The following is an 18,731-nucleotide window of genomic DNA, read 5'->3' as shown; positions in this document are numbered from 1 at the left end:
CGTTCCTTGGCGATTCAGTTGGGTCTGGATTTGATGCTTCCTCGTCACAGGGTCGACGTGGCTTTCATCCAAGATCATAATGTCCGGGATGTGAGCCAAAGGAGGAGGGGGGGGGGGGATAATTTCAACTGTGTAACGTCGGCGAGAGTCTGTAGTGGTCTTTCGTCTTCCAATGTGTTCCCTGATTTGGTGGAAACTCTGCGGTGTTGTGGGTTTCGGGATGCGGCTATTGTCCATGGAAATTCTATGAAGTTTACTTTTGTCTCTTGCAGTTTGTGTTCACAGATCAATAGGTTTGATGTCAAAAGGTTGGAGAGGGCTTTTGACTTTCTTACGGTTCTGGTTGCCTTCTCGGACCACTGTATGGTGGTTGCGAAGGATGGTGTTCAGAGCCCGGTGAGGGTTGGAAGGGGTTGGTGGAAGCTCAATTGTAATTTGCTGCATTGTCCCGATGTTCATGAACAGGTGCGGGTTCGGTGGGCTTTAATGGTTGAAAGTAAACTGAGTTTTCCTTGTCTCTTAGACAAGGAGGGAGACAAGGGCGATTGTCAGCGGCTTTTGCTTTCTATTGAGAAACGGAAGTCGGCTGAATGGTTTGGGTTGTTAAATGTGTTGCAGGCTAGGTTGACTCATTTGTATTGGTTTTTGAACACTGGGTTTGATAGATTTGCAAAGAGTTTGCTGTGTAAAGAGCAGATTCCCAGGTTGAGGGACGAGATGGGGGGGAGGATCAAGGCTGGGGTTTAGGAGTGGTTGTATGATGATAGTCTTTCGCAGGTTTTGCTTCTGAAGGAGAAAGAGGATCGTGAGTCGGTGTTGTTGTCTGATCTCCATATGCCTGAAGGTTTTATATTGTCGAATACAGATGTGGTGCTTTCCTATATTCGGCAGGAGCTTGAGGATTTTTATAGGAGGGTGGAAGGGGATCGGGGTTTGGAATTTTTCTTTCTCATTCATTGTTCTACAGGGTTGTCGTCGACGGACTACCTCACTGGTAAGTGAGGGTGGTCGTGCAGAGGTTTGGGATGTTGTTCGTTCATTATGGAATGGTAAGGTGCCGGGGTCTGATGGGCTGCCGGCGGAATTTTATTTTTCCTGTTGGGATATTGGGTCCGATTTCCTGGAGATGGTTTGGTATTGTTTTGAGCACATGCCGTTGGCTGAGTCTCAGGCTCTTGGTATTGTGAAGCTCTTACCTAAGCCTTGCACTTTGCGGTTTTTTACCAATTGGCGTCCTATTACTATCCTCAATCAGTATTATAAAATCATTTAAAAGTTATTGGCGAATCGGCTACAATCGGTGGTGGGCTTCCTTGTTTCTAGTGAACAGATTTTTGGGGTGCTGTGAGGTCGTTGATGGATAGTGTGTGTGTGAATAGTTTGCTTAACGCTTCGTTTGCCATTGGGCACTTGTTTTGGCAGGGCTGCTCCATGTTGATGCTCTTGTATATTCGTTTTTAGGAACCGTTATTTCGTGTTTGCAGGCCTATGGTTCCATCGTTCTCCCGAGGCTGCCCAGCAGGTTTGGCCTGAAGGTGTGTGGATATACTGATGATACGACTGTTGTTGTGGCTACGGTGGGTTCGGTGGCTATTGTGCAGAAAGTGGTACACTTCCTGGGTCTTTTTTTCCCATGGGGTCTTTTTTCCCATGGTAAGGTCGGTTCGGATGATGAGAATAAATTGGTTTTGCTCTTATGAGGAATCGTTGCTTTGTAATTAGGCGGCAGTTTCTCGCTCGGTAGAGGTGGAAGTGGGGATGGTTTCTAAGAGTGTCTTGACGATGTTTCAGAGAGCAATTATTGTGAACTGGGTCTAGGATTACTCTGTCTAGGGTCTGGTATTTGGCCCATTGTTTTCCATTGGGCAGGGCCCGCATGCTTGAAATGGAGATGGGGATCTTTAGGTATGTGTGATGTGACCTGGTTCGCTGTTCCTTCTTGTGTATGAGTCGTGAAAAGGGTGGGATTGATATTTGCAATGTGTTTGGGAAGACGTTGGCCATTTTTTGGGTGACCTTTCGTAGGAGGCTCGGGTTGCAGGATATACTTAACTTCTTGGCTCTGTACTTCCTTTCCATGCGGGTTAGTTATCTCATGGGGGTGTCGTGTTGTTGGGAAGTGGTTTTCGTTATGCCTCCAGTTTACTCTTGTGTCATTCTCATTCTTCGGTCTCTTTGTTGGTTTCCGGGGTTTATGTCTTTTGATTATAAGGAGGCGTATCGGGCTCTTTTAGGTCGTATGGATCACAGGGAGGAGGGATTGTACCCGTTGTTTGATTGGGGGGAGGTTTTATTCGCTATAAAGGTAAAGGGGCTGTATCTCGCCCCTTAAAAGCGGGAGTTTATGTTTCGGTTCCTTCACGAGACCCTTCCTACCAATGCCTGTTTATGATGTTGGGTATTGTGGGCTCGGACCCACAATACCCAACATAATAAACCCTGTTGCACCCATTTTTGTGAGTGAGTCCCAACTACATGTTTTTTTTTATTTCCGTCGACGAGTCTCATGTTGGTGGACTGGCTTTGGGGTAGCATTGCTGCCTACCGTGGTCATGATTTGCTGGTGGATTTGTTGAGATTTTTATTCCTGTCGTTTCCTGGGAGAAATTGTAAAATTCGAAAAACTTTAGGTGCTTGGATTACGGATTACATATTTTGTTTGTGAGTTGGAACGTTGGAGGGGTACAATGTGGCTCAACTTTTAGGTTCCTGATGGGTCGGCTGTACTACACTATGTGGTGGCAGTGGCGGCTTTTGGTTTTTGTGTGCACCTGCATATGTCGTTCTGTATTGTTGCATGGGTGGGTTTCATGGGTTTTATGGTTGTTTCTGAGGTTCACTTTAGTGTTGTGCATCTGGTTGGGGCATCGACTTATGTGTATGCTTATGTGAGCCTATTGTAATTGTTTAATTTTGTTTTTAATATGTGTGTTTCGAATTTCATGTGTTCTCCTTGTTCAATGATATATTTGTTGTTCGTGTGTTGGACATTTTCCCTTCCTTGATGTTTCTGTTGCGGGGTGTCTAACGTTACAATATGTATTCTGTTTCCTATATCTATGCATTTACATCCCCCTTGTGTGTTTAGGGCATTTTGTGTGTGTGTAATGTTACAAGGCTATGAGGTGTCTCCTTTTCTTGCTTAGCTTCTGTATATTTGTTCTAGTATTGTGCTGTATATATTTTTAATTTCTTATAGAATGTCGTTCCTTCCGTTACTGTATGTGGTGTGTATTTCCTCTGTAATTGTTTTATGTTTGTTTATGTTTTATGTTTGTTCTATATTTGTATGTACGTTGAATTCTTATTTCCCTTAATGTGCATTTCTATTTTATTAACTGAAGTTTCTGAAGAATGTAACGACCTCTGGGTGTTGGGGTCCCTTGTGTGTACTTTTATTTTATTTGTAAATATTCTGTTGCACTGTACTGGTAATTTGTGATTTCGAGGCACCTAATCTATCTTATTATTGTGCGATTGGTGTAATTTTTTTACACGTCCATGTGGGGATCAAAGGGAGAGGTGTGTTTCAGTACCAGTTATGTATTACTATTAAGTTATGTAAATTACTATTAAAGTTATGTTGCTAAGGTGTACTTTTATTTTGTTTGAATATGTTCTCAGTTTTATATAATAATAAAAAATAAGGAAAGTTCCTCAATGATGCCGGTCCTAGTAGTAACATATAGGACCCAAACAAACTAATTTAGGGATAACGTTACTTAGGGATTATCATCCCACTTACTCATTTAGGGATGTCTTGTGTAGAGATATTTTTATGTGGAAAGATTATGAAACAAATTAACTAAAACGAAAGAAAGCTGCATAAAAGTATTGAAGTAGACATTTGTTTCTTGGAGGTAACAGTCAGCTGGCTGCTGGGAGGTGGTGCGTCCCTGATGACCCCGCCCATAAAACTAGTACTGAGAGTCGAAGGTTAGCAATGAAGATTAGTAATGATGAGAGATCTGGTATCAAGGGACAGGTGACGTGGCCAGCAGCCAGCCCAGACAGACGCCTACGAGACTTGAGGGAGAGAGGACGTGTTAACTGATGGCTTGGATTTTGGCGAGTTACATTCTGCCAGATATTCAGACAATTTTGCATTTATTCAAGTTGCAGGAGACCCAAGAGTAGTTTGAGGTACTGCCAAGTGGGATAGATAGAGTCCAGGTTTCCTAATATATTTATGTGTCTTGTAACTGTCTTGGTGTGTGTGTGTGTGTGTGTGTGTGTGTGTGTGTGAGTGTGTGTGTGTGTGTGTGTGTGTGTGTGTGTGTGTGAGTGTGTGTGTGTGTGTGTGTGTGTGTGTGTGTGTGTGTGTGTGTGTGTGTGTGTGTGTGTGTGTGTGTGTGTGTGTGTGTGGTTGTTCCTTAAACTTACATATGTGCTGACCAAAGTATTTTAGTTCACCATATTGATTGTGTTCATTGAGAATGGTAAACCATTTTAGTGATGAATGTAAATAAGTGTACAGGTAGTTACAGATATGGGGAGTTTCCTCCTGAATATTTTACCCTGTTTAAGTTGATTTTTTTAAAATATTATGTATTTGTTTACATTACTTTATTCAGACATTTCAAAACTCTTTCTAGAATTTCCCTTGGCTTAAATATAAGGCTGACATCAATCATGCTTCCCTAGACAACCCACTATTTTTTGTCCCCTAACTCCCCTTGCCACTTCGGGGGGGTATAGGGTTTTTATGTAGCTTCGGAGCCCGATCCCCCCAGCCACAGGGCATGGCGAGACGGACCCCTAAGCATACCTAATACCCTAACACACACACACTAAAATAAACATATATGGCAGATCTCATCACACCCACAAGAGTTAAGATGATACTAATAATACATAATAATAACCTGAAAATAAACAAAAACATTAATGGAAAATTCTTTTGTGGTTGGTTTTTTCTATATGGGACACAGCACACATAGGTAGGGGTGCACAGTATAACATTTAAAAAGAACAAACAAACGCTGAAGGCCAAAGCAGCAGGCTGCCCAATCGGCAGGGATGATGATTTGACGTCGGCATACATGGAAAACTAGACTCAGTGGATGCTCCTAACTAGGCCCCGGAGCGGGAGGGTTATCATGTATGCGCATGGGGTCCCTCCGGTCGCCGCCTTATCTACTCGTGGGCTCTGCCAGGTCATCCACCCTCTTGTGAGACGCCATTAGGAGAAGTGGTACTCCAGATGACGAAACTGCTTAGATAGTTGCTACCAGCTGACTTGGCTGCGGTTCACCTAAGCGTGACTATAGTTACCCTTATGCACCCTGTGCACAGTGATCCCGGGGCTAGGGAGGCCTGCCCCTTGACGTGGCCTTGGACCATATTCTGTATATAGAATATGTCCAGGTCAGGGCCTTCACGGAGCAAATCTCGAGGTCGCTCTTGGTGAGACCCATACCTTGTAGACCACGCGCACTCTCCTTGCACCATTCACCCCTCCAATTAAGGGTTATTGAGGAGGCGGATACTGTATGCTTACCGGTATACTCCCGGACCTTCTGCAGGATCTCGGGGGTGCCGTATTTGTCGCACTTGCTCTGATGTGGACGGGAGAGTGGGAAGTTATCAGCTGAGACCTGGGTGTCTAATATGAAGGCTTCATCACCTTTGCAAGCTATAATATCTGGCTTGCAGAAGGTCCCTCCATCTGGTATACGGACCTCGCGCTCCACCTCAAAGCCTCTTTGCCGCAATCGGCCAGCTACGAACCGAGTGATGTCGTCGTGACGTTTCACCCGAGCCCCATGTGTCTTATGGCAGGCCTGGGATATGTGGCCCAGGATTCCTGGTTTCTGACAAGCGTCACAGAGACCAGAAGCCTCGGGTCTACCCCTAGCCGCCCTAGACGGCGTGGCCACAGCGTTTGCCCTAATTTGGATGGCGTGGGCAAAATCTCCTCCGCTTAGCAAACGGGTGCCGGACGCAACCCACTTGTGACAGGATGGGACCTCACAAGAGGAAGCGAGGCCGGCGCCGTCGACCATGCTGTACAGTTTTGCCTTCCATCTTCTAGCGCACTCGGTCGTCCTGCTGGATGGCGTTCCAGCGGCCGTGGTCGGGTCTACCCACCGGCGCATTCTCGCTTGGAATGCGGGTAGGAGAGCCGCTGCCACCACCACTGGGTCCACTGATCCAGTCAGCGCCCCGAGCCGCTTGTTCTTTTGTAGCCGGATCGATGTGGCAAAGTCGGGTATCCCTAGTCCACCGTCCTTGACGTCGGCGTGGATAAAGGCGTTAGGGGTGTCATGGGGCAGCCGCAGCCAGCCACGAGTGGCGTGTCGCAGCTGCTGGTCCAACCTCGCCAACTCCGTTTTCGCCACGTGCCTGAGGACAAGGCGGTGATTCATCTTGGGGATAAGGTGGTGCTTTAGTAGGTATAACCTCTGTTGGGGTTTGAGCGGCGCCTTGGTGATATTGGTCAGGCAGTCCTCAAACAGGGAACCATAGGATAAGCGTCTGCCCCCGGCTCCGATCAGTATCCCTAAGTACTTGTACTCGTCCGCCACACTCATAGTACCGATCGCATCGTCTCCGACGTAATATGCCTTCCTGGTGGGGACATGCCATGTCTTTCGATGCGCATCAATCGCTATGCTCAGCGTCCGGCATTTTGCAGCGTTTACTTTGAGACCAGAGCCGCGCAGCGTGCGGCAAATACTGGTTATGAGTGTCTGTAGTCCGGCAGCCGTTTCCGCTGCCACAACCAGGTCGTCGGCGAACGCCAGCGCTGATACCTTTTCGCCGCCCAGACCAACCCCTAGCCCCAAGTCTTTAGCCCTAGTAATTGCCTCATCAATTATTAGGTTGAAGAGAAATGGAGACAGGGGGTCACCCTGTTTCACCCCCCTAGTGATCAGGATGTCCTTCGATTTCTCACCTTGGCTGGTTATTATGGTTGAGGACCTGTCATAGCCCGACATGATATATGTCCTTAAAGACTTCAGAATGCCTTTACGTTTCATGGCCCGGTGGATGGCCGGATGGGAGACGCTATCGAAAGCCTTCTCCATATCCAGAAACGCTAGGTGCGTGTTGTGTTTAAGCGCACGAGCCTCAGCAAGGAGGGCAGAACTGCTTTGGTGAACTAAGTGTAATTATATGACCAGAGCAGTAGCCTAGGGAGCGTAGCAGTAGCCTAGGGACAGAGCAGTAGCCTAGGGGCTATAGCAGTAGCCTAGGGACCATACCAGTACCCTAGGAACCAGAGCAGTAGCCTAGAGACCTTAGCAGTAGCCTAGGAACCAAAGCAGTTCCCTAGGGACCAGAGCAGTACCCTAGGGACCAGAGCAGTAGCCTAGGGACCATAACAGTAGCTACAACAGGTACTACTACACACCACTATACCAGGCTACTACACCACGCCACTATACCCGGCTACTACACCACGCCACTATACCAGGCTACTATACCACGCATCTACACCAGGCTACTAAACCATGCCACTACACCAGGCTACTATACCAGGCTACTACACAACACCACAACTCCAAGCTACTACACCACGCCACTATACCAGGCTACTACACAACACCACTACTCCAAGCTACTACACCACGCCACTATACCAGGCTACTACACAACACCACTCCTCCAAGCTACTACACCATGCCACTATACCAGGCTACTACACCACGCCACTACACCACGCCACTACACCACGCCACTACACCATGCCACTACACCACGCCACTACACCACGCCACTACACCATGCCACTACACCATGCCACTACACCACGCCACTACACCATGCCACTACATCACGCCACTACACCAGGCCACTACACCACACCACTACACCACACCATTACACCACGCCACTACACAATGCCACTACACCACGCCACTACACCACACCATTACACCACGCCACTACACCATGCCACTACACCACACCACTACACCACACCACTATACCAGGCTTCTACATCACACCACTACACCACACCACTACACCACGCCACTACACCATGCCACTATACCACGCCACTACACCACACCACTACACCACACCACTATACCACGCCACTACACCACGCCACTACACCACACCACTACACCACACCACTACACCACGCCACTACACCACACCACTACACCACACTACTACACCACGCCACTACACCATGCCACTACACCACACCACTACACCACACCACTATACCAGGCTACTACACAACACCACTACTCCAAGCTACTACACCACGCCACTATACCAGGCTACTACACCACGCCACTACACCACGCCACTACACCACACCACTACACCACACCACTACACCAGGCTACTACATCACGCCACTACACCATGCCACTACATCACGCCACTACACCACGCCACTACACCACACCACTACACCAGGCTACTACACCACGCCACTACACCATGCCACTACACCACGCCACTACACCAGGCTACTACATCACGCCACTACACCACGCCACTACACCAGGCTACTACATCACGCCACTACACCACACCACTGCACCAGGCTACTACATCACGCCACTACACCACGCCACTACACCACACCACTGCACCAGGCTACTACATCACGCCACTACATCACGCCACTACACCACGCCACTACACCAGGCTACTACATCACGCCACTACACCACGCCACTACACCAGGCTACTACACCATGCCACTACACCACGCCACTACACCAGGCTACTACATCACGCCACTACACCAGGCCACTACACCACACCACTACACCACGCCACTACACCAGGCCACTACACCATGCCACTACACCAGGCTACTACACCACGCCACTACACCACACCACTACACCAGGCTACTACATCACGCCACTACACCATGCCACTATACCAGGCTACTACACTACGCCACTACACCATACCACTACACCACGCCACTACACCACACCACACCACTACACCAGGCTACTACATCACGCCACTACTCCATGCCACTATACCAGGCTACTACTCTACGCCACTACACCATGCTACTACACCACGCCACTACACCATGCCACTACACCACGCCACTACACCACGCCACTACACCATGCCACTACACCACGCCACTACACCACGCTACTACACCACGCCACTACACTACGCCACTACACCATGCAACTACACCACGCCACTGCACCACGCCACTACACCATGCCACTACACAAGACTACTACACCACACCATTACACCATGCTACTTCACCACGCAACTACACTATGCTACTACACTATGCCACTATACCAGGCTACTACACCACGCCACTACACCACGCCACTACACCAGGCTACTACACCACGCCACTACACCAGGCTACTACACCACGCCACTACACCACACCACTACACCACGCCACTACACCACGCCACTACACCAGGCTACTACACCACGCCACTACACCACGCCACTACACCACGCCACTACACTACGCTACTACAAATGATAAATGAATAAAAATGATGAACCCACCTTTATTATGATGCTCTATTTTACCAAATGTAGAAATATATTTTTATATTTTTACATTTCCTATTGTATTTATATTTGAGCATTTTAACTTGAATCACTTCATAAAAGGTCTCACAAAGTTTCAAATTAGGGTACAAAAGGGGTCACAACGTTTCAAATTAGGATTAGGTACGTAGGTTTTGGTAAAAAGTTTTGGAAACCTATTTAATTCCACACAAAATAACGTATCTAATTCGTGGAAACAAACGTTTCCAATCCTTTCAAAAACTTTCCAGGAACTTTGTGGAAACTTGAAATTGTTTGCTGGGCAGAGCAGTAGCCTAAGGACCAGAGCAGTAGCCTAGGGACCAGAGCAGTAGCTTAGGGACCAGAGCAGTAGCCTAGGAACTGTACCAGTAGCCTAGGGACCAGAGCAGTACCCTAGGGACCGTAGCAGTAGCCTAGGGACCAGAGCAGTAGCCTAGGGACCAGAGCAGTAGCCTAGGGACCAGAGCAGTAGCCTAGGGACCAGAACAGAAGCATAGTGACCAGAGCAGTAGCCTAGGAACTGTAGCAGTAGCCTAGGGACCAGAGCAGTAGCCTAGGGATCGTAACAGTATCCTAGGGACCAGAGCAGAAGCCTAGTGACCAGAGCAGTAGCCTAGGGACTGTAGCAGTAGCCTAGGGACCAGAGCAGTAGCCTAAAGACTGTAGCAGTACCCTAGGGACCAGAGCAGTAGCCTAGGGACCGTAGCAGTAGCCTAAGAACCAGAGCAGTAGCTTAGGGACCAGAGCAGTAGCCTAGGGACCAGAGCAGTAGCCTAGGGACCAGAGCAGTAGCCTAGAGACCAGAGCAGTAGCCTAGGGACCAGAGCATTAGCGTAGGGACAAGAGAAGTACCCAATGGACCAGAGCAGTACCCTAGGGTCCAGAGCAGTATCCTAGGAACCAGAACAGTACTCTAGGGACCAGAGCAGTACCCTAGGAACCAGAGCAGTACTCTAGGGACCAGAGCAGTATCCTAGGGACCAATGATGGGACATAGTATAGGGTTTCAGACAGTTTTCGTAGGATATCACTTGCTACAGAGAAATGTACTTTTGGAGCTGCGATAATGATTTTGCACCGCGTAGATTTACATTGCATTCCATTTGCAAGGCAACATTGCAAGGACACGTTGCAACAGCATTAGGGTAAGATGAAGGTGTGGAGAGAGTAAGGGCGCGTGATGTCACTGGTCTGAACGAAGGTGTTCTAGATCAGGGGTCTCCAAACTTGTCAATGTAAGAGCCACATTATATATTTCCCATATTTATGCGGGCCGGAGGAATAAAAAATGAAAAAAAAACAAAAAACAAATCAGTGCCAGTAATTTAATTTCCTCAAATATTAAAGTATAAACATGGAAAAATTAAAACATATCTTTTTGGAAAAAATCAGGGTAAACTAAATAGATTCCTGCCTTTAGTTTTATGCAACCAAATTAGTGTGACGAATGATACTATCGTTTTGACTTCAAAATTTCATTAAAATCAGGTTCCAGATTAGATGAGCCAATTGTAAGAATTGATTTCAAGTGATCATCAGACAAATTTGCTCGATAGTTAGATTTCACATACTTCATTTTGGAAAAAGTTTGTTCACACAAGTATGTTGAACCAAAAATGGACACAAAACTACAAGCAAACTTTATCAAATTTGGAAACTGATCTGGCTGCAGGCATTTATAAAACTCAATCAGATTTCCTTCTCTATACTTATCTTTCAGTCTGTCATCTGCCTGGAGATCAATAATTTCCATTTGAAATTGAGTTGGAAGATTTTCAGCATTGCAGTCAAATGGATTATGAAAGAGCCTGATTTCATTTGCTTTGGCATCAAGGTCAGCAAATCGCTTCTGAAACTGTTTTTTCAAACCTGAAATTATTTCATTTGCAAATGAAAAAGGAAATTCAACTTTACTTTCTGCATGAAATTTTTCACAACATGGAAAATGAGCAAAATTCTTAACCTTCACCTGGCCTTCAAGTAGCGCAAGTTTTGCTCTGAATGCCTTGACATGAACAAAGTAGTCACTGATCAAATTTGTTTTGCCTTGCAATTTCAGATTCAAGTTATTCATATGACCTGTCATATCTGCAAAAAATGCCAATTTCCAAATCCATTCACATTCTGATAATAATGGCTGAGGGTTATTTTTCTCTGTGAGAAATAAATCAATTTCTAATCTGAGCTCAAAGAAATGCAGCAAAACCTTTCCACAACTAAGCCATCTAACTGCTGTATTAAATAGGCAAGTTAAATAAAGTAAATAGGCAAGTTAACAAACTCCGCATCAACTTCTTTCAAGAAATCACGGAACTGGCGATGGTTGAGTGCATGAGATCTAATGAAATTAACCACAGAAACAACAGGTTTCATGACACAAGACATATCAACATATTTTAGGCACAATGCTTGTTGATGGATAAGGCAATGCAGAAAAATGGGTTTTGAGAATCCTCCAACCTCACAAGCTGTTGTAATTTGCCCAACCAAACCCTTCTTTGTCCCAGACATATTCTTTCCTCCATCAATTGTCACACACTGCACTTGTTTCCATTCCAGGTTATATTCTGTCATAGTTTTACTTACTTCATTGAAAATGTCCTCTCCAGTTGTTGTGGTGTGCATGCTGTGAACTGATGCTAATTCTTGGCTCACATTAAATTCACTATCAACACCACGAATGAATACTAAGAGCTGAGAAGTATCACACACATCAGTTGATTCATCCAACGCAAGAGAATACCAACAAAATCTTTTTGTTTTTTCCTTTATTTGCCGAATTATGTCGCCTCCTAAATCTTCAATTCTACGAGCAACAGAATTTGACCCAAGACTTATCATTTTGAAGAGGTTTACTTTTTCTGGACATACCTCTCCTGCTGCTTCCACTATACACTCTTTTATGATACTACCATCAGTGAAAGGTTTTCCTTTTTTAGCCAACACATAGGCAACTTTGTAACTGGCTCTAGTTGAAGTTTCATTTTCAGATTTTTTCTTACTGAAAACAGCTTGTTGAGAATGCAGACTGTGCTGAAATGATTCAAACTTTTTAGTGCGTTCTGCTCCTGTGATGTGAGAATAACTTGAGCCATGTTTAGATTCATAGTGCCGACGAATATTGTATTCCTTCAGAACAGCAACACTGTCTCTACATATTATGCATAAAGCTTTATCATTTGCTATCACAAAAAAGTACTTTATCTTCCATTCGTCATTGAACCGACGGCACTCAATGTCCACTTTTCTTTTCTTTATCTTTTCCATATCTGAAAACATAAGGGTAAAATAAATGAAATAAATTCTACAGGAAAAAAACAGCTTGTATGTGGTGTTAAAAAGCATAGCATATTATTATAAAGTGGTAAATATTATGGCAACAGCTTTCGTTGATAAACTTAATGGTTACCATTTTAACTATTTTAAACATGCAATATTTTTGGCTACAATAGTATTATTGCTATTTTGTATAAATAAGATAAAGGCATTGTCAAAGTACAGAGAAAAGAATATTGTACAGTGCTTGTGCTCCCTGAAACGGAAGCAGCGAAGCCCCACTCGCCCTCCATCCCACAATATACAGTTATACACAACTGATTGGTTGTAATGCACAACACATACCTACCAGTATTAGAATCTGTGCGTCACACTATCGAGAGAGAGGAAAACTGACTCGGGTTGAGCGCCACCAGTCAGCAGCCCCAGCTTTGAATAATTCTGCGATGCCATTCGTACGATAATTATTTTTTCAAGGCCACCACACAGGGATTTGTTTGGAGGGCCGGATGAAATTATGTGGCGGGCCGGATGTGGCCCGCGGGCCATAGTTTGGAGACCCCTGTTCTAGAACAATTCTCTTGTTTTGAAACAGGTAGTAAGGAAGGGAAGGGAACTATCAGGGGGAAAGAGCCAAGCCATTACGACTATATAGCACTTGGAAAGGGTCAGGATAAGGATTTAAGATTGGACGGAAGGAAGGAATGGTGCCCAACCACTTGGACGGTCAAGGATTTAACGCCGACCTGCATGAAGCTCTTCTATCCTTCCTTCTTCTATCGTCCAGCCCAAGTAAACCAGTAAGGAGTAAAGTGAAATATTCCTTTGGAATTGATACACTGTTGAAATTATTGTGTTGCACAGCGTAAACTAGCGTTGCATCTATACGATAAAAAAAACATTGGGACACAGCGATCAATTTGCACTAATGTTCGTTCAGTAGAGTGAGAGGTAAACATCAAAGAGCAATAAAGAGTCCATTAGCTGCGACCTACCGGCTCCCTCATGGGCTCTTGTCACTCTCTCCCTCCCAGTGCTTCCCTCCCACACCCTCCCACACCCTCCCAGTACTTTCCTCTCACACCCTCCCAGTGCTTCCCTCCCACCTCCTCTCCTTCCCACACCCTCCCAATGCTTCCCTCCCCCTCCTCTCCCTCCCACACCCTCCCAGTGCTTCCCTCCCACACCCTCGCATTGCTTCCCTCTCATACCCTCCCAATGCTTCCCTCCCACCTCCTCTCCCTCCCACACCCCCAGTGCTTCCCTCCTACCTCCTCTCCCTCCCACACCCTTCCAGTGCTTCCCTCCCACACCCTCCCAGTGCTTCCCTCCCACCTCATACTTCATTTATATGTCCTGCATCTACTCCATAGATCTTTCTCCCTCTCACCCCCCTTGCAACCCCCCTCTCGCCTGGCACCCCCCTCGCCTTGTACCCCCCCCCCCCGTAAGTAGTTAACATGCGAGGACACGTGGGGTGAACCAGGTGGCAGGTGCCGCTGATAAACAGTTGCCGGTGGTCCCGCGGGGCGCCATTAACAGCTGAGTGGCAGGCGACAACCTCACACCCGGTGGTGATGGCTAGTGTGAACACATGGGGTATGACACACGGGGTGTGACACATGGGGTGTGACACACGGGGTGTGACACACGGGGTGACACATGGGGTGTGACACACGGGGTGTGACACACGGGGTGACACATGGGGTGTGACACATGGGGTGTGACACACGGGGTGTGACACATGGGGTGTGACACATGGGGTGTGACACACGGGGTGACACATGGGGTGTGACACACAGGGTGACACATATGGTGTGACACATGGGGAGTGACAGCTGGCTGGCTATGTGCTGCATTGCAACATCAGGAGGAAAACAACAGTGAATGAACAGGTAATGAAACTGAGGATAGGAACAGGCAGATTCAAACAAACGACAAGGAAGTATGCGTGGAACTCAATAAGAAATTCCAGAAGGTCTCCACCTCAGAGCAAGGAGAAGTCCCAGAGATAAGAGAGAGGGAGTATCAAACCAGACACCACTAGTGGAGTTTGTGATTACCAGTTGGGAAGTGAGGAAGCATCTGCTAGATTTGTACATGCCAAAGGGTATAGGCCCGGACGGAATCTCACCATGGATTCTAAAAAGAAGGAGCAGAAGATCTGTGCCTATCACTCTCCATGATGTACAACAAACAGGTGAACACTGGTTCACCTGTTCACTGGTAACTGGTGAACTGCTAAAAATTTGGAAGACAGCTAATGTTGTCCCAATATACAAGAAGGGTGATAGGCAGGAGGCACTAAACTACAGGCCAGTGTCACTAACTTGTATTCCATGCAAGGTGATGGAGAAGATTGTGCTAAAAAAGCTAGTAGAACATCTGGAGCGGAAGAACTTTGTAACACAACATCAGAATGGGTTCAGAGATGGCAAATCATGCCTAACAGATTTAATTTAGTTCTATGAACAGACAATAAAAATTAGGCAAGAGAGAGAGAGAGGGCTGGGCAGACTTCATATTTCTGGACTACCAGAAAGCCTCTGACACAGTACCACATTAGAGACTGGTGCACAAACTGGAGATGCAGGCAGGAGTGAAAGGAAAGGTACTCCATTGGATAAGAGAGTACCTAAGCAACAGGAGACAGCGAGTCACTTTGAGGGGTGAGGTCTCGGAGTGGCTGGGAGTCACCAATGGAGTCCCATAAGGTTCAGTCCTTGGACCTATCCTGTTTCTGATATACGTAAATGATCTCCCAGAAAGAATTGACTCGGTCCTCTCAATGTTTGCTGATGATGCAAAAATTATGAGGAGGATCAAGACAAAGGAAGATAGTATGAGGCTACAAGAAGACTAGACAAACTGAATAAATGGTCCAACAAATGGCTACTAAAGTTCAACCCAAGAAAATGTAAGGTAATGAAATTAGGAAGAAGAACTAGGAGGCAAGACACTGGATACCGAATGGGAGATGAAGTCCTTCACGAAACGGACAGAGAGAAAGATCTAGGAGTTGATATCGCGCCAAACCTGTCTCCCGAAGCCCACATCAACAGAATAACATCAGCGGCCTATGCGAGACTGGCTAACATCAGAACTGCTTTCAGAAACCTGGGTAAGGAATCCTTCAGATCGTTGTATACTACATATGTAAGCACTGTCCTGGAGTATGCATACCCAACATGGAGTCCGTACCTAGTCAAGCACAAGACTAAGCCAGAAAAAGTTCAGAGGTATGCCACTAAGCTAGTCCCAGAACTAAGAGGAATGAGTTATGAGGACAGGCTGAGTAAACTGCAACTTTCGTCGCTGGAAGACAGAAGAGCTCGGGGAGACATGATCACCACATACAAAATTCTCAGGGGAATTGACAGGGTAGACAAAGAGGGATTATTTAACACGGGTGGTACACGCAAATGGTGACACAGGTGGAAGCTGAGTACCTAAATGAGCCACAGAGACATTAGAAAGAACTTTTTCAGTGTCAGAGTAGTTAGTAAATGGAATGGACTAGGAAGAGATGTGGTGGAGGCTGACTCCATACACAGTTTCAAATGTAGATATGACAGAGCCCAGTAGGCTCAGGAATCTGTACATCAGTTGATTGATGGTTGAGGGGCGGGACCAAAGAGCCAAAGCTCAACCCCCGCAAGCACAACTAGGTGAGTACAACTAAGAGAGTACATGGGGAGTGGCACACGGGGTGTGACACATAAGGTGTGACACATGAGACGTGACACATGGGGTGTGACACATGGAGTGTGACACATGGGGTGTGACACACGGGGTGTGACACACAGGGTGTGACACATGGGGCCGACAGCTTAGAAATTCATGTCTACCTAATGCAAGCGACAACTTCAAAATGAGGGGGAAGGCATGAGGCGGCCTGCTCCAGGCCGTGGCTCACACCCCGACCTTGTTCTGAGCAAAAAAAATAACAATTAGGCTCCAGGCACTAAGCTTAGCCAATCACGAGCAGTTCCGCTGGGTGGCGTGATCCCGTGACGTCATGACTGCGTCACGGAAGAGGCCAAGACCAACAAGGGGACCCCCCTGTAACCATAGTTCTTGTCTTAACCGCAGCTCTCCAATGTACCACCAGACTCTATTTCTGGATTTGTCATCCAATAGAGTTAACTAGCTTATAGTTAGTTCATCCTACGTCACCAACTACTGAATGGTGACAACGACGACGGCCATCGTGGCAGCAATGGGATCCCATTGACCGAAGCTGTCAAAGACATCGCAACAAGGCATCACTGAGTTTCTTATTAACCAGCCTCGACTCGGTGCACGCACTCTCGTGCACTCAGGCGCCTATGCTGGTGGCGGCGGAGGTACATCGTGACCAGAGTGTCTCCTTGGAATCCGACGTGTGTGGTGTGGTGCCGGCGGGCAGCCCGTGTGCAGTGGCCGGTGTGCTTCCCGAGGCCAGGGGCGGTGTTGATACTGTGTCTCCTGACGGCCAGACCTGCGGCGTTCCTGATGCTGGTGCCGTGGCACAGCCGCCTGCTGTCGCTTGTGCTGTACCTCCTGTGGTTGCATTGGGCTCTTCTGTTCCTCGACGGAAGCGCACTCCAAGGGATCGGTCGCACAGCAGGGGCCCCCCTGGGAAAAGGATCGAGGCTCCGGGTGGTGTGGCTGGTGCTCCTCCCTCCGCTTCTCCAGTGGTTCTTCCTTCCCCTTCAGAAGCGGGATCTGGGGATGAGCGGGGCATTGAGCGTGGTGTCGGGCTCGAGGTGGCGGAGGCTGTGGAGAAACTGTGGATGGTGTCCTCGACGCCTGGAGCGCCCTCTTCGCATGGTGTCTCTCCTGTGATTTTGAAGGCAGTTCCTGGCCGATCGTCTTCCGGGGTGCGGCAGGGGGTTGAGCCTGATGGTATGGATGTGGCTCCCGCTGCGGGTGCGGTTGTGTCCCCTGGGGGACGCGTTGGGTTGGGGGTGTCCTGAGGTTCTCCTGATGGCGCCCTCTGTTGTATGTGCGTCTTTGAATGTTCGAGGTTTAAATGATCTTGGGGTCCAGTTGGGCCTGTTGGATGTTCTGCAGGAGCAGCGTGTGGATGTGGCTCTAATCCAGGAGCATAATGTTTGTGAGGTGTCTGTGCTGCAGTGTTTGTGTTCGCATTTTCATGTTGTGCTCAACCCACCGAGGACGTCCTTCGGGGGGACGCTTATGTTGTTTTCTAGGAGGGCTTCCTTCTCCGTGCTTCATACGGAGATGGATGAGGATGGGTGGGTTTTGTTTGTGAGGGTTGAGTTTTTGGGGGTCGTTCTTCCGTTCCTGACGGTGTACGCCCCCTCGGGGGTGGCGCGCCATAAGGAACGAGAGGATTTTTTTCTGGTGGGGCTTCTCCCTTTCCTGCGTCATAAGGCATTCGCGGTTGTATGTGCGGTACAATGCTGGGATTGACTGTTTTGGGGAGAGTGCGGAGTGTAAGGAGCGTATTTGTGGTTTGCGGAATGAGTGGGCCGAGGGTGTTTGTGTGCGTGCTTGGGTGAGTGAAGGTCTTGACGGGGAATGGCTCTCTCCTTTTCTTTCAGGGAAGGTGAAGGCTGCGCGGGACAGTGTTCTTTTTACGGCTCTGCAACGGCCAGATGAGTCCGTTGTTTCGGACACCGGTGGTGTGTTGCATTATGTGCGGCAGGAGTTGGTTGCGCTCTATGGGGAGGTGGTAGGGGACCACGAGATTGCTGAAGGTTTCTTGGGTGGTTGTGCTCTGGGGTTGTCTGCTGCTGATTGTGTTGGTTTGGAGGAAGATGTTTCGTTGGGGGAGCTTTTCGATGTGGTGAGGTCGTTTCGTTCCGGGAAGGTGCCGGGCTCAGATGGTCTTCCTGTCGAGTTTTATGTTGCCTTTTGGGATGTGTTGGGTGATGTTCTTTTGGAGGTGGTCCGGACTTGCCTTCGGGGGTGCGTTCTGCCTATGTCTCAGTGCATTGGGA

This window comes from Procambarus clarkii, chromosome 2 (assembly GCF_040958095.1).
Source record: "Procambarus clarkii isolate CNS0578487 chromosome 2, FALCON_Pclarkii_2.0, whole genome shotgun sequence".
Classification (NCBI taxonomy): Eukaryota; Metazoa; Arthropoda; class Malacostraca; order Decapoda; family Cambaridae; genus Procambarus; species Procambarus clarkii.
The sequence above is the reverse complement of the archived record's forward strand: the minus strand, read 5'-3'. Positions refer to the sequence as shown.